Genomic DNA, 13,515 nt, shown 5'->3' on the forward strand with positions numbered 1-13,515 from the left:
CATCCTCCAGTTCTGGTCTTTTCACTATAGTAAGTAAGCAAAGAGGAGAACCAATTACAAAAACACTGAAGAAGCACTTACTTTAGGTTTGCCTCTGCTAATCAGGAAAAACCAGTATTTAGGGCACACCTCCTCTGTCTCCAGGCGTTGAAGCTGTGTGTGTGGGTGGGGCTGGAGCAGTATTGAAGAGTAAAGACATGAGCAGTGGTCCTAGGTCAGATAGGCCAATCTTCACATCTGCGTTCCTGCGAGTAGGAAAAATTACTGACTTCCTCAGCCTCAGCTTCATTGATTCACCTAAAAAATGGAGTTTAAAAAGCAACATTGTTACAAAGATTAAAAAAGATAATATATGGAAGTTACTTAGCACAGGAGACATTAAGAATGTTAAGTGTTTTTCCCCTTCTGCCTGAGTCTCTTTTCTCTATTTCTTTTTTTTTTTTTTTGCTGTTGTAATAAAGTACACATAACATACAATTTACCATCTTAACCATTTGAAAGTGTAGAGTTTAACAGCATTAAGTACAATTCACATGGTTGTGGCCACCACCATCTCACTCCAGAACTTCTTCCATCTTGCGAGACTGAATCCATAGTGATTGACCAATGACATCCTGGTCTCCCCTCCCCTGGCTCCTGGTGACTGCATTCTTTCTCTCTGTATAAATTTGGTTACTCTAAGTACTTCACTTAAGTGGAGTCATACAATATTTGTCTTTTTATCACTGGCTTATTTAGCTTAGTATCATGTTTTCAAGGTTCATCTATATTATAGTGTGTGTCAGAATTTCCTTTCTTTTTTAGGCTAAAAAACACCCCGTTGCATGTATATACCACATTTTACTTATTCATTCATTCACTGGGGGACAGTTGAGTTGCTTCCCTATTTTAGTTCTTGGGAATAATGTTGCTATGGACATGGGTGCCCAACTGTCTCTTTGAGATGATGCCTTCACTTCTCTTGGGTATACACCCAGGAATGGAATTACTGATTCATATAGTATTTCTATTTTTTTTAATTTATTTATGAGAGACACAGAGAGAGAGGGGCAGAGACACAGGCAGAGGGAGAAGCAGGCTCCATGCAGGGAGCCCCACGTGGGACTCCATCCTGGGTCTGCAGGATCACACCCCGGCTAAAGGTGGCGCTAAACCACTGGGCCACCAGGGCTGCCCACTGTTTTTAATTGTTTCAGGAACAGGCTTACTGTTTTCCACAATGGCTGTACCATTTTACAACCCCACGGACATTGAAGAAGAGGTCCAATTTCCCCACTCCCCACCAACACTTGTTACTATGTTTTCCTGCTAGTAGCCATCCTAATGAGTGTGAAATGGTTGGCTAACTCTCTGAAAGTGGGTGAGATCAGTCTTAAATCAGGAGATGCAGGAGTTAAGTGAGACAGTGATCTAAAAGAATGTGCTACAGAAGGACCAATTTGATTTCTAATTTATAGACACAGGCTATCTATGCTACAGGTGAAGATAAGGGGGACATCTGGGAGTTGATTTAATTTAGGAAGGTTTCCTGAATGAGGAGAGGTTGCAGTTGGAGATTCACAACAGGGAAGAATTGGAGAGGGCAAAGATGGGAACCCTTGTATATATAGGATGGATGTATCTGGCCCAGACATCAGAACTAGTGTAGTCATGTTGAACAGTGATGAGATGCTTAGGACAGGAGCAGCCTAAAGGCTGAAAGGGAGAAGTGAAGAACAGAGGAGCCTTCATGCCAGGCTAGCATCCACCCTTTAGTCTGCACTGTCTTAGAGAAAAGACCTTAGTGGTGAAGATGGCTCAGGTTTTAGTTAATTATATATACTAACTAAACACATACATATGGGGTGCCTGGGTGGCTCATTCAGTTATGGGTCCAGGTCTTGGTTTCCACTCAGGTTATGATCTCAGGGTTGTGAGATTGAGCCCCTAGTCATGCTCTGCACTCAGTGGGGAGCCTGCTTGAGATTCTCTCTCTCCCTCTCCTGCTGCCCCCCCACCACCACTTGTGCATGCATTCTCTCTCTAAAAATAAATATTTGTACCTACATATTAAGTTAGTAAATATGACTGACTAGTTAACCACTAGTTAATAAATATATTTAGTTAACATACATAACTAACTAGTTTATGTACATATATATGTATACACATATATATCCTTTTAGACAAGCCTACATTCCATTGGTGACTAAAAATTGTAATGACATGTGCTTTCTAAGGATAAAACTGGAGACGTCAAGGCTCTGTTTTCATTTTGTCTTTCCATAGACTCTTTCTCTCCCATCTGTGTTTTCAGCTGTATATTTTGGGATAGGGTCTTATGATTAGATGCTAATTCCATCAAACATGGTCTATATCTCATCAGTCTTCTGTGCAATGGATGCATAAGCTATTATTGGAGATTTGTTCAAAAATACCGTATTTTTTTGTAGCCAGGTGATTATTACCTCTAAAAATGAAAATGAAAATTTTGAGCCAAAATTTCATTAGGTGTAACTGTTCTATGTACAGTGGATAAGATGGCTTCACATTTGACCAGGATGAGGTCTCATTCCGTGGCTTCAGTCCTTCTGGCCTGTGTGCTAAAGAGCCAGCTGTAGCATCTGCAGAGCCTCCTTCGAGGCTGACCATGAGGGAGCTTAGTGATTCTGGCAGTATAGTCAGTATTTTGCTTCTGTGTTAGGCTTCAGAAATCAGCTTATCTGTCTGGAAAGGAGACTAGAGTATCAACTTGGAATAATGGCTGGAGACTTGGTGAAAAGTTGACTAAAAATCCTTGCTGGACAACCACTTGTAACCCCTACCAACTCTTTTCTTTGGGGTTGCAGCTAAAGTGGATCTGACATATCTAGCAGCATTTCCAAAACCTTAATGCAGTATATAGGATATGCCGTGGTGCTTGCTCAGTTTGAACTATGCAGGACTCTGGGCAGGTGAGCTAACACCATGTATGAGCAAACATATACCTTGTCAGAGAAATAATACCAAGAACAATGCTAAAAAGTAAATTTGGGTTTTGTTCTAAGGAGTGAATAGTGTGGGACAAAGTTTGGATGCTGGGAGTCAGGAAGGTGAATAATCCTTCCAGAGGTGAGAGAGAAGGAGAAAAGTGAAGGGAAACTTCAGAGACTTTTGTCACCAATGGGGCTGGAAGGTTCAGGCTCATTTTTATTGGCCACTATGGAGCAATCCATGGGATTTGAGGTAGTTGGCCTGGTTTAAAAGCATGGTTAGGTAGATACTCTTATAGCTGAGAAGGGAAGGTACTCTTTTCCCTCCAAGGCAATGTTTATCAGTGGGTGCTTGTTGGAAGAAGTGGGAGTATCTAATCCAGGAAATCCTAGTGAAGCCAGAATGAGTTGAGAATACTATAAGCACACTCATGAAGTGTTCCTTGAATCTGAGAGAACATTGTTAAAGAGGGCAGGTGGTGGAAAGGGCAAGATACTGCTTCCTGTGGAAAGGAGAAATACAGTCATGGGAAGGACTCAGTTTAAGATTTTTAAAATAGATAGCACTCAGACTGAAAAAAGGTAGGACAAGGAAGCCTGAAAACATAAGTCAGGACTTGAGGTCCAATGAGAAGGGTTTCAGAGAAGGTATCTGTAACAAAACTTCAGGAGGAATTGAGTGCTAAGTTCTAGTGTTATCTTGTAATGTTGTGTGCCTATTCCCTTCCAGTAGCCAAGGTCATTGTGAGGAAATAAAGCATTGTCCATATACTGACAGGAATGGTGTGTGCTTATGTGGGGAATGGCTAGAGGGGAGGACCTGAGGCAGGGAGATTGAGAAAGGTCTGTACCCCTTAGCAGGGGCAGAGAAGAAGGTCTTTCTCTGTGCAGCCTGGAAGGCAGGTCCAGCACCAACAAAGAAATGTTCTGATAGTCAGAGTTGTGCAGCAGTGGTTGACAGGGAGGGGGTTATCCAGCCCAGGCCCATAAGCCCTTGATTATCCAGCAAGGGCTTATGGGCCACTTACTGAGATAGTAGAGAGGGAAGGATATCATCAGGCTGAGAGCTGAAATAGTGACTATTAAGGTCCTTTCAGTGAGTTGACTCTGGCCCATGGCAGTAGGCAACTGGCTATTGGGAAAAGGGCAGGAATTACCTGGAAGGCCAGACCACAGGAGAGAAGTTTCTAAGAGCTGGAATGAAAGCAGAGAGTGGGAGAACACTGTGTCTTGAAAGGTTGGCTTGCAGACTACCACAGTTTTCCCCATCTCAGGGTGAGGGAAGACAGAGACATCTAAGAATGGAGCAGATATTGCAGGCCAGAGCAGAAAGACAGCAGGAACACAAGTGGAAACTGCAGTGAGGGGCACCTGGATGGGTCAGTCAGTTGAGAGTCTGCCTTCAGCCAGTCGTGATCTTGGGGTTCTGGGATTGAGCCCTGCCTCAGGCTCCCTGCTTGGCGTGGAGCCTGCTTCTCCCTCTCCTACTCCCCCTGCCTGTGCTCTCTCTCTCTGTCTCTCTCTCTCTCTCTATCAAATAAATAAAATCAAAAAAAAAAAAAAAAAAGAAAAAGAAAAAATAAACTGCAGTGAGAAGCCAACAAAGGAGATCATAGGGATGGAGTAAGGTCTGAGGTGGGCTCAGAGAGGTGGTTCAGGGTCTGTCTGTTTATTCCCAAATGTCCTTTTCTGCTGCTTCTGGTGCCTAATACTAAGATGGGGGAAGATTTCTAAAAGAACCAGTCTGAGCTAGGACCCATGGTTCTCAGCAAACTGAATAGCAGTAGAGAGGTTCATCTCCCAGTGTTAGTACAGCACGAGTATTTGGGCTATAGAGATGTACTTTGGGAAATTCAAGTGGGAGAGGTGTATAGTGATGTCCCTCTGTACTTCATATAGACAGTTCTCCTGTAAAGACTCCAATTCCTAGCATCTCTGACTCATGTCCCCCCAAGAAGCCTCCCTGTAAGTGAGAAGTTATTGTTTCCTTGACAACCACAGAGCCTCAGAAATTCAGCAGGATACTTTTGTGGTGTCGTCACAAACCCTTGATTATATCTAGTTTCTAAGTATCTGTGAGCAGCAGGAAGGGGATAGGTAGTAATGTTGGTTGAATTGAATTGAATTCTCTCCTTATCTTACCCACTCCCCCATAACAATGTTTTTCCTTATTGGATGTCCATATTTCCAAGCCATGGAATTACTGAATCATGAAACTGAAGATGCTGGAAAAAACAAGCTTTCTCTGATAATTCAGGTGATATTTCTGTGCCAGACTGATGGAGAACAGTGATGATCACAGCTTTGCAGATAGAGAGACAGGGCCTTAATCCTGGCTCTTTTGTGTACTAACCATGTGACTTTGGGTAAGTTAAGTCACTTAACCCTCCTGAGTTTCTCCTTTCCCATCTGGAATTGGAGATGCTATACCAATTTCACAGGCTCTTGTGAATAAGGTGGCCAGCCCATTGTCATACAGGCCCTCAGAAGTCAGGGGGAATTTCTCCTTGGACTCAGACTAAGATGATTCCTTATTTTGGTCCCCAGTCGGCACTAGGACATGCTAAACCCTGAAGTCAAACCATATCCATCAGTCTACCATCAGTGGAGTCTCGTGTGCTAGTAGACCTCTAGAAAAAGTAGTCTAAAATCCTTAAAGATAGAAAACTGAGGTCCAGAGGAGGGGAGTGGTCCAGTAAGTAATCTTAGCTCCAGCATTTATTAGATGTGTGACTTGTCTGTGCCTCAATTTCCTCATCTGTACAATGAAGGCAAAAATGGCACTTGTTGATGGAGATTAAACAAATTATTATTTAAATACACATTTATATGTATATCTATATTATAGCTAATATTTATAATCTCAGAACAGTAGTTGGCACATTATAAGCACTGTATATAAGCATATGCAACAATTACTGCCATTGGTGACAGTAGTGAGAAATAATTAATAATTAGAGGATGATGCATCCTATTTTACTAATCTATTGCCCTAAAATAATTTTAATACTGTTCCCTTTGGCTCTTAAATGTCCTAGTCTGGACATTCCACCCTAGATATAATGGAAAAATACATTGGTTGGTAATCAAAAGACCTAGCAGAAAATTTACGTGAGAATTTGGGCTCTTAGCCTCTTTGTATCCTAGTTCATCTTTAAAACGGATTGTTAGTCTAAATCCAATTTAAATTCATGCCAACATCCATTTGTCTATTATATGCATAGCACTACTAAAGACACCTAAAGGTATGCAAAGATCAAATAGGATGTTTGTCTTCATCCAAAATTTTATTTTGATGAGTTAAAAAACAAAGTGAGTGATGGATGAGTAAGATGTATCAGAAATACAAGAGACTGTTCTGTCCTCAATAATTTCATGGTTTGTTTGAAGAGACCATTAACGACCAAGAGTCATCACCCTACAACACCTGCTGGGTGGCCAATGAATAGGCAAAAAGGGTGTATGAAGTCATTCAGAGTTATATATTCAAAGAAGACTTTCTGGAGGAGGTAAACTTTGAACTGGTCTTGAGAGAAGCATAATGCGAAGAGCATGGATTTGATTTAAACAGACCAGAGTTTAAATGCTAGTTCTAGCACTGGTTGTATATTATGAACACATTGTTTAACTTTGTTGAGCCTCTGGTTCTTCATTTGGAAAATGGAGACATAAATTATTTCAGTGACTCAAATGTGGAAATAGATGCACCCTATTGGGTAATTACAAATGACAGCCATTATCCTTAGGGTCAGAGAGGAGCTGGAATTATATTCTAGGTGTATGATCTGAGTAAGCATAATCAAACATGAGTAGGCACAGGGAGGTGGAAGGGTGTGGAAAGTCAGTGAACAGTGCTGTTGACTGGAATTGAGGGTTTATGTTGGAGGCAGTGGGGAATTCAAGTGGACTCACTCATCACTTGACCCAAATGCATTCGTCCTCAGCAAGGTATTTCTGACATTTTCACAGGTCTGTTGACTTCATGTGTTCTTGCAAATTAGATTTGAGCACCATAAAAACCCTAGGAGGTTAATAAAATTTTGTCTAGAGCTAAACATGAGCTGGAAAAAATCACCTTGACACCTGTCTATAACGTCCTAAAGCAGTTCCTGTTAATCTGGACGTCATGCTGGAGACTAATAAATGTGATTTTTGTCTGGTAGTTAGAAATCTCACTGAAGAACTGCCTAGAACAGCTTGCCTTTTTGGATTTATGAGATAGTTTACATAAATCTACATAATTGCCAAAGGCATTCTTAATGTGATAGTGAGGAGCTAGCTAGATTATAGCATCAGCAATGCAGCTCAAATTCCGGACTGCAGGGCAGAGAGAGCTGGCCAGCCCTGACGCTGGAGGCTCCCTCAATTATTGATGAAGGCTTCTTTGGGATAGCAAAGGGCTTGACCCCACTGAACTCCCCAGCTCAGGAAGGAAACAAGGAGCAGAATTTAGGAAAGACACCATTTGTAAAATCTCTCTGCTTCTTTTTTTGGAAGATTTCTTCCTGATAGTTATATCAAGAATTTTAGTGCTTTTGCATTGTACTCACTCATTATTTTATCTTCTTTGTATTTTTAGTTTTAATAAAAATAGCAAATGATTCTTTTAATAACATTGATATTATTCTAATATTAGAATTTTAGTTATATATCACACTAATATATTAAACTATATTAATATACATTAAGAATAAATATTTTAATAAATAGGACTCATGTTGGGGGAGGCAGGTTAAGAATCACTATTATGGTTTTTTTTTTTTTTTTGCATTTCCCAAAAATCATTTATTTTTTTTATTTTTATTTTTTTCACTATTATGGCTTTACAAACGAGAATACTGAAGTTAAAAATTGAAAATCTGACTGCCAGCCCACAGCTAGAAAAGGTTGGATTCCAAAATGAATGTGCAGGTCTTCCCCTTGATGAAAGGGTGATCTGCTGGGAAGAGCTCTACATAGGAAGACAGGAAATCTGAGTATTATTTCCAGTGTCATAGTTTTCTACTCCTGTACTATTGGGCAAGACACCGCATCTCCTCTATAAAATGCCGATGACATTTGCTTTGCGTACCTCACAGGAATATTGTGAAGTTCATGTTATTTAAGCTAAGAAGCATTATGCAAATGAATGCAAATGTAGGCAATGTTAATTACCAAATTATTCAGAGAATCTTATTTCATTAATACCCTTACTGCTTCCTACAGCTTTCTTGGGAATTCCACTGCCAGTTATGTTAAGGCCAAGGCAATGGGGTGAACTTGTATCTGTCACTTATTCAACAATGAACCACTCACTGTATGTCAGCCATCACACTAGACACAGAGGATGCAAAGGTGAGTAAAATGTGACCCCTATCTTCCTGGATCTTACAGTCTGATTAAGGAGATAATATGTAGGCTAAGGTATGTATGATGCAACTTCTAATCCAAAATTTTAAGTGCCCTTTCATGGATAATGATTAAGAGCTAAGCAGTATGCTATTTCCTAGATGTATAAAGATTAATAAGGCACAGTCTTTGAATTCAACCTCATAGTCTATTGGGGAACACAAATGAGTAAGCAAACAAAGTTAATAGCAAGCAGAGGCAAAGTGGAAGTGAACCAGGCAAAGACTTCAAATTCAGATGGAACATAGGTCTTAGATTCTATAAATCAGTTTTCCTGTATTAAAAAATTGGACTAAAGATAACCTTCTTAGCATGGTTGGGAATCTCTGCAACTTTGGAATTTAAAAGAAAAATAAAAAAGCTTTGAGTAATTAAATAAGGTGTATACCAAGGCTTTTATCACAGAATAAAAAACAGTGATACGTTCAAACGGTGATACACTGGCAATGAAAGTGGCAGTGTGTCTGAGGTACTAAATGCATCAAGCAGCATTTCTGGGCTTATTGGTTGGTAGCTGACAATTATTTCCTGACATGTCTGCATGATGCTGACTTGAGTCAGCTCTGGGCCATATTCCCAGTAGATTGAACTCCTAGGAATGGAATTCAGATCAAGGAATAGAAATCATTTTATTTTTAAAAAATTTATCTATTATTTTTTGAGATTTTCTTTATTTATGTGAGACAGAGCATGAGTGGGGTGGGGGCAGGCACGGGGGCAGTTGGGCAGAGGGAGAGGAAGAAGTAGGCTCCCCGCTGAGGAGTGAGCCTGATGTGTAGGGCTTGATCCCAAGACCCTGAGATCATGACCTGAGCCGAAGGCAGATACTTAACTGACTGAGCCACCCAGGCACCTCTCATTTTATAAAAGGGCATAATTTTTTTTAACATGGTCTTTCTATAGTTTTCAGAAAATTCTAGAGCCTCCTTTGATCTCCTTAGAAGGAAGAAAAATTGCAGATCTCCCCATCTTTATCTTTGGAGACTCTTTCCTTGTGCAAGGAAATGGGGATAGACTATTGTTCCAGAAGCTGACTTTAGAAAGAACAATCTATTGGTTGCAAAGGTCTCATGTGGACTGGTTCACCTTTTGGGAACATGGTAAAGAGAGGCTGCATTTTTTAGCACTTTCCAGATGCCAGGAGACCACAGTATGTCCATTCTTCTTTAATGGCTCAGCAATACTCTAGAGGTTTCATTAAATTTATTCCAAGTAGTATGATTTGGTTTGTTTTTTTGCTATTGTAAATAGTTTTATCTTAGTTGTCAATTGCTGGGTACAAACTACCCCAAAATTTAGTGGCTTGAAAGAACAATTTTTGTTTTGTCTTAATTTGTTCTTGCCTTTCTGTGGATAGACTTGGTTCTGCTGGGTGATTCTCAGAGGTGATCATGAAGTTGCCACCAAATAGTGCTGGAACTGGAGTCATCTTGAAGGTTCAGTTGGGCTAAACATGGAACATGGATCACTCATATGGCTGGCAGCTGATACTGACAAATAGCCCCGCTAGGACTATCGGGTAATGTGTCTATATGTGGCCTCTTTATCATCCAATATAATCTAGAATAAATGTGGTAAGAAGAGACATCCATGCCTTCTTCTTGATCTTAGGATGAAAGGCATTCACTGTTTTGTAATTAGTAATGATTACAGGTTTAGGTTTTGTGTAGATGTCTTTCATCAGATTGAGGAAGTTTCCATCTATTCTTAGTTTCCTGAGCGCTTTTCTTATGAATGAATGTTGAATTTTGTCAAAGCTTCTTCTTTGCAATCATCATAATTGCCATATGCTTTTTCTCCTTTAGTGTACTAATTGAAAATTACGTTGATTTTTGAATGCTCAGCCAACATTATATTCCTGGGGAAAAATCCATTTGGTCACCATGTATATCTTTTTTATATAGTGGATTCTGTTTACTGATATTTTGCTAAGGATTTCTGTTTGTGTTCATGAAGAATATTGAGATAGGCTTTTCTTTTTTTCCCCTCCTATTGTCTTTGCTTTTTTTCTTCTCCTCCCTCAATCAGGGTAGTACTCATAGAGTAAATGGAGAAGTACTCCCTCCTCTTCTATTTTTTAAAAAATATTTTGTATAGAATTGGCATTATATTTTCTTTAAATGTTTGGCAAACTCACCAGTGGGCAAAATCATCTGGGACTGATCTTTCTTTGTGGAAGGGTTTATAACTACAAATTAATTTTAAAAATAGATATAGAGCTATTCCTGTTGCCTATTTTTTCCCTGAGTGAGCTTTCCTAGTTTGTATTTTTCACATGTTTGTCCATTTGATCTAAGCTGTGAAATTCATTGGCATTAAATTGTTCAAAATATTCCCTTATTTCTATTTTAATTTTATAGAATCTGTTATAATGTCACCCTTCTAATTTTCTCAAACACTTCTACATCAATTGAGATGATCACGTGCTTCCTCCCCCCACTTCATTCTGTTAATGTGGTATATTAATCAAATTTATTGATTTTTTGCTTATGAAACTGTCCTTACATTCCAGGAAGAAAATTCGCTTGGTCTTGGTGTTTAATTTTTCAAATATGCTGTCAAATTCAGTTTCCTAGTATTTTGTTGTGAATTTTCACATCACTATTCATAAGGATTTGTAGGGTTTTTACCTCGTAGTGTCTTTGTCTGGCTTTGTTATTGGTATAATGGTGGTCTCATAGAATGAGTTAAGAAATGGTCCTTCCTCTTCAATTTCTTCTAAGAGTTTGAGCAGAAACCATATGGTTTTGAGATTTCCCTTGTTAGGAAATGGAAGTTTTTGATTATTGATTCAGTCTCCTTACTCGTTATAGGTCTATTTGGATTTTCTATTTCTTTGTAATTTAGTTTTGATAGGTTGTGTGTTTCTCAGATATTGTCCTATACATCAGATTATCCAATTCTCTGGCATGTAATTGTTTATAATACACTTTAAAAACTCATTTCACTCCTGTAACATTGGTAGTAATGCTGCCTCTATCATTTCTTATTTTATTTAAAATACCCTTTCTGATAGCCACTCTAAAATGATTAGACTTTGAACTATTAAAAATTAAACATGGTTCTATTTTAGGAGATAGATAGCATCTAGGAGTTTAGAACAATTAAATTATCTGCTGGAAATGTCTGATGAGCATTTGTCTATCTTCTCTCTTTTTTCTTAGTCCAGCTAAATTTTTTTTTAATTTTGTTGATTTTTAATTTTTTCAAAGAACCCATTCTTAGTTTTATTCATTTTCTCTACTGCATCTTTATTCTCTTTTCTTTGTCACTATTTTAATCTCTATTATTATTATTGTTATTAATCTCTATTATTATTATTTCCTTTTGCTAGATTTGGGCTTTGTTTTTATTGTTCTAGTTCTTTAGGTTGCAAAATTGGTTATTGATTTGAGACTTTTCTTATTTTTAATTATTAATTTGTTTCAAGTTCTTATTTAAGTTCTAGTCAGTTAACATATAGTACAATATTAGCTTCAGGAGTAAAATTTACTGATTCAACCATTACATGCAACACCTAGTGCTCATCACAAGTGTCCTTCTTAATCCCTATTACCCATTTAACCCATCTTCCCTCCCACATCCCTTCCAGCAACACTCTGTTCTCTATAGTTAAGAGTCTGTTTTATGGTTTGTCTCTTTCTCTTTATTTTTTCCGCTGTGTTCATCTGTTTCACTTCTTAAATTTCACATATGAGTGAGATCATATGGTACTTGTCTTCCTCTGACTGACTTATTTCACTTAGCATAATATACTTTAGCTTCATGCACATTGCAGCAAATGGTAAGATTTAATTCTTTTGATGGCTGAGTAATATTCCATGATATATATATATATAGCATGACTTCTTTATCCATTCATCAGTCGATGGACATTTGGGCTGTTTCCATAATTTGGCTATTGTTGATAATGCTGCTATAAACATGGAATGCATGTGTCCCTTCAAATCAATATTTTGTATCTTTTGGATAAATACCTAGTAGAATAATTGCTACATTGTAGAGTAGTTCTATTTTTAACTTTTTGAGTAACAATATAGAGCAAACTCTATACTGTTTTCCAGAATGAATATACCAGTTAACATTCCCACCAACAATGTAAGAGGGTTCCCCTTTCTCCATATTCTCACCAACATCTGTTGTTTCCTGAGTTGTTAATTTTAGCCATTCTGACAGATGAGATGGTATCTTATCATGTTTGATTTGTATTTCCCTGATTATGTGTGATGTTGAACATCTTTTCATGTGTCTGTTGGTATGTCTTCTTTGGAAAAAATGTCTGTTCATGTCTTCTGCACATTTCTTAACTGGATTATTTGTTTTTTGGGTGTTGAATTTGATAAATTCTGTTTTTTTAAATATTTTATTTATTCATGAGAGACAGAGACGCAGAGAAAGACATAGGCAGAGAGAGAAGCAGTCTCCATGGAGGGATCCCGATGTGGGACTCAATCCCAGGACTCCAGGATCACGCTCTGGGCTGAAGGCAGGCATTAAACTGCTGAGCCACCCAGGGATGCCACCCTCTTAATACATTTTGGATAATAACCCTTTCTCAGACATGCTATTTGCATATCTCCTTCCATTCCAGAAGTTGTCTTTTAGTTTTGTTGTTTCCTTTGATGTGCAGAAGTTTTTTATCTTGATGAAGTTCCAGTAATTTATTTTTACTTTTGTTTCCCTTGCCTCCAAAGAGAGATCTAATAAGAAGTTGCTATGGGGATCCCTGGGTGGCGCAGCGGTTTGGTGCCTGCCTTTGGCCCAGGGCGCGATCCTGGAGACCCGGAATCGAATCCCACGTCAGGCTCCCGGTGCATGGAGCCTGCTTCTCCCTCTGCCTGTGTCTCTGCCTCTCTCTCTCTCTCTGTGACTATCATAAATAAATAAAATTAAAAAAAAAAAAAAAAAAAGAAGTTGCTATGGCCAATGTCAAAGAAGATGCTGCTGTGTTCTCCTCTAGGATTTTAATGGTTTCCTGTCTCACATTTAATTCTTTGATCCATTTTGAATTAATTTTTGTGTATGGTATAAGAGTCCCATTTCATTCTTTTGCATGTTGCTGTCCAGTTTTTCCAAACACCAGTTATTGAAGAATGGTCTTTCTTTTTCCATTGGACATCCTTTCCTGCTTTGTCAAAGATAAGTTGACCATATAGTTGTGGGTCCATTTCTGGGT

At 38.7% G+C, this 13,515-nt stretch overlaps 1 long non-coding RNA gene across 2 annotated transcripts in view; it reads left to right on the forward strand.

Moving 5' to 3' along the window:
- The window catches only part of LOC140600744 (uncharacterized), a 101,784-nt gene that overhangs the window by 74,041 nt on the left and 14,228 nt on the right, over nt 1–13,515 (forward strand). The window contains exons 1-3 of one of the 2 annotated variants that reach the window (XR_012003908.1): nt 5,040–5,317; nt 8,157–8,285; nt 9,697–9,858. This is a non-coding gene — a long non-coding RNA (uncharacterized lncRNA). Of the gene's footprint in view, nt 1–5,039; nt 5,318–8,156; nt 8,286–9,696; nt 9,859–13,515 lie in introns of those variants that run through there. The other variant, XR_012003909.1, reaches the window with a different exon arrangement.

The sequence above is a fragment of the Canis lupus genome, chromosome 12 (genome assembly GCF_048164855.1).
Source record: "Canis lupus baileyi chromosome 12, mCanLup2.hap1, whole genome shotgun sequence".
In the NCBI taxonomy this organism is placed as follows: domain Eukaryota; kingdom Metazoa; phylum Chordata; class Mammalia; order Carnivora; family Canidae; genus Canis; species Canis lupus.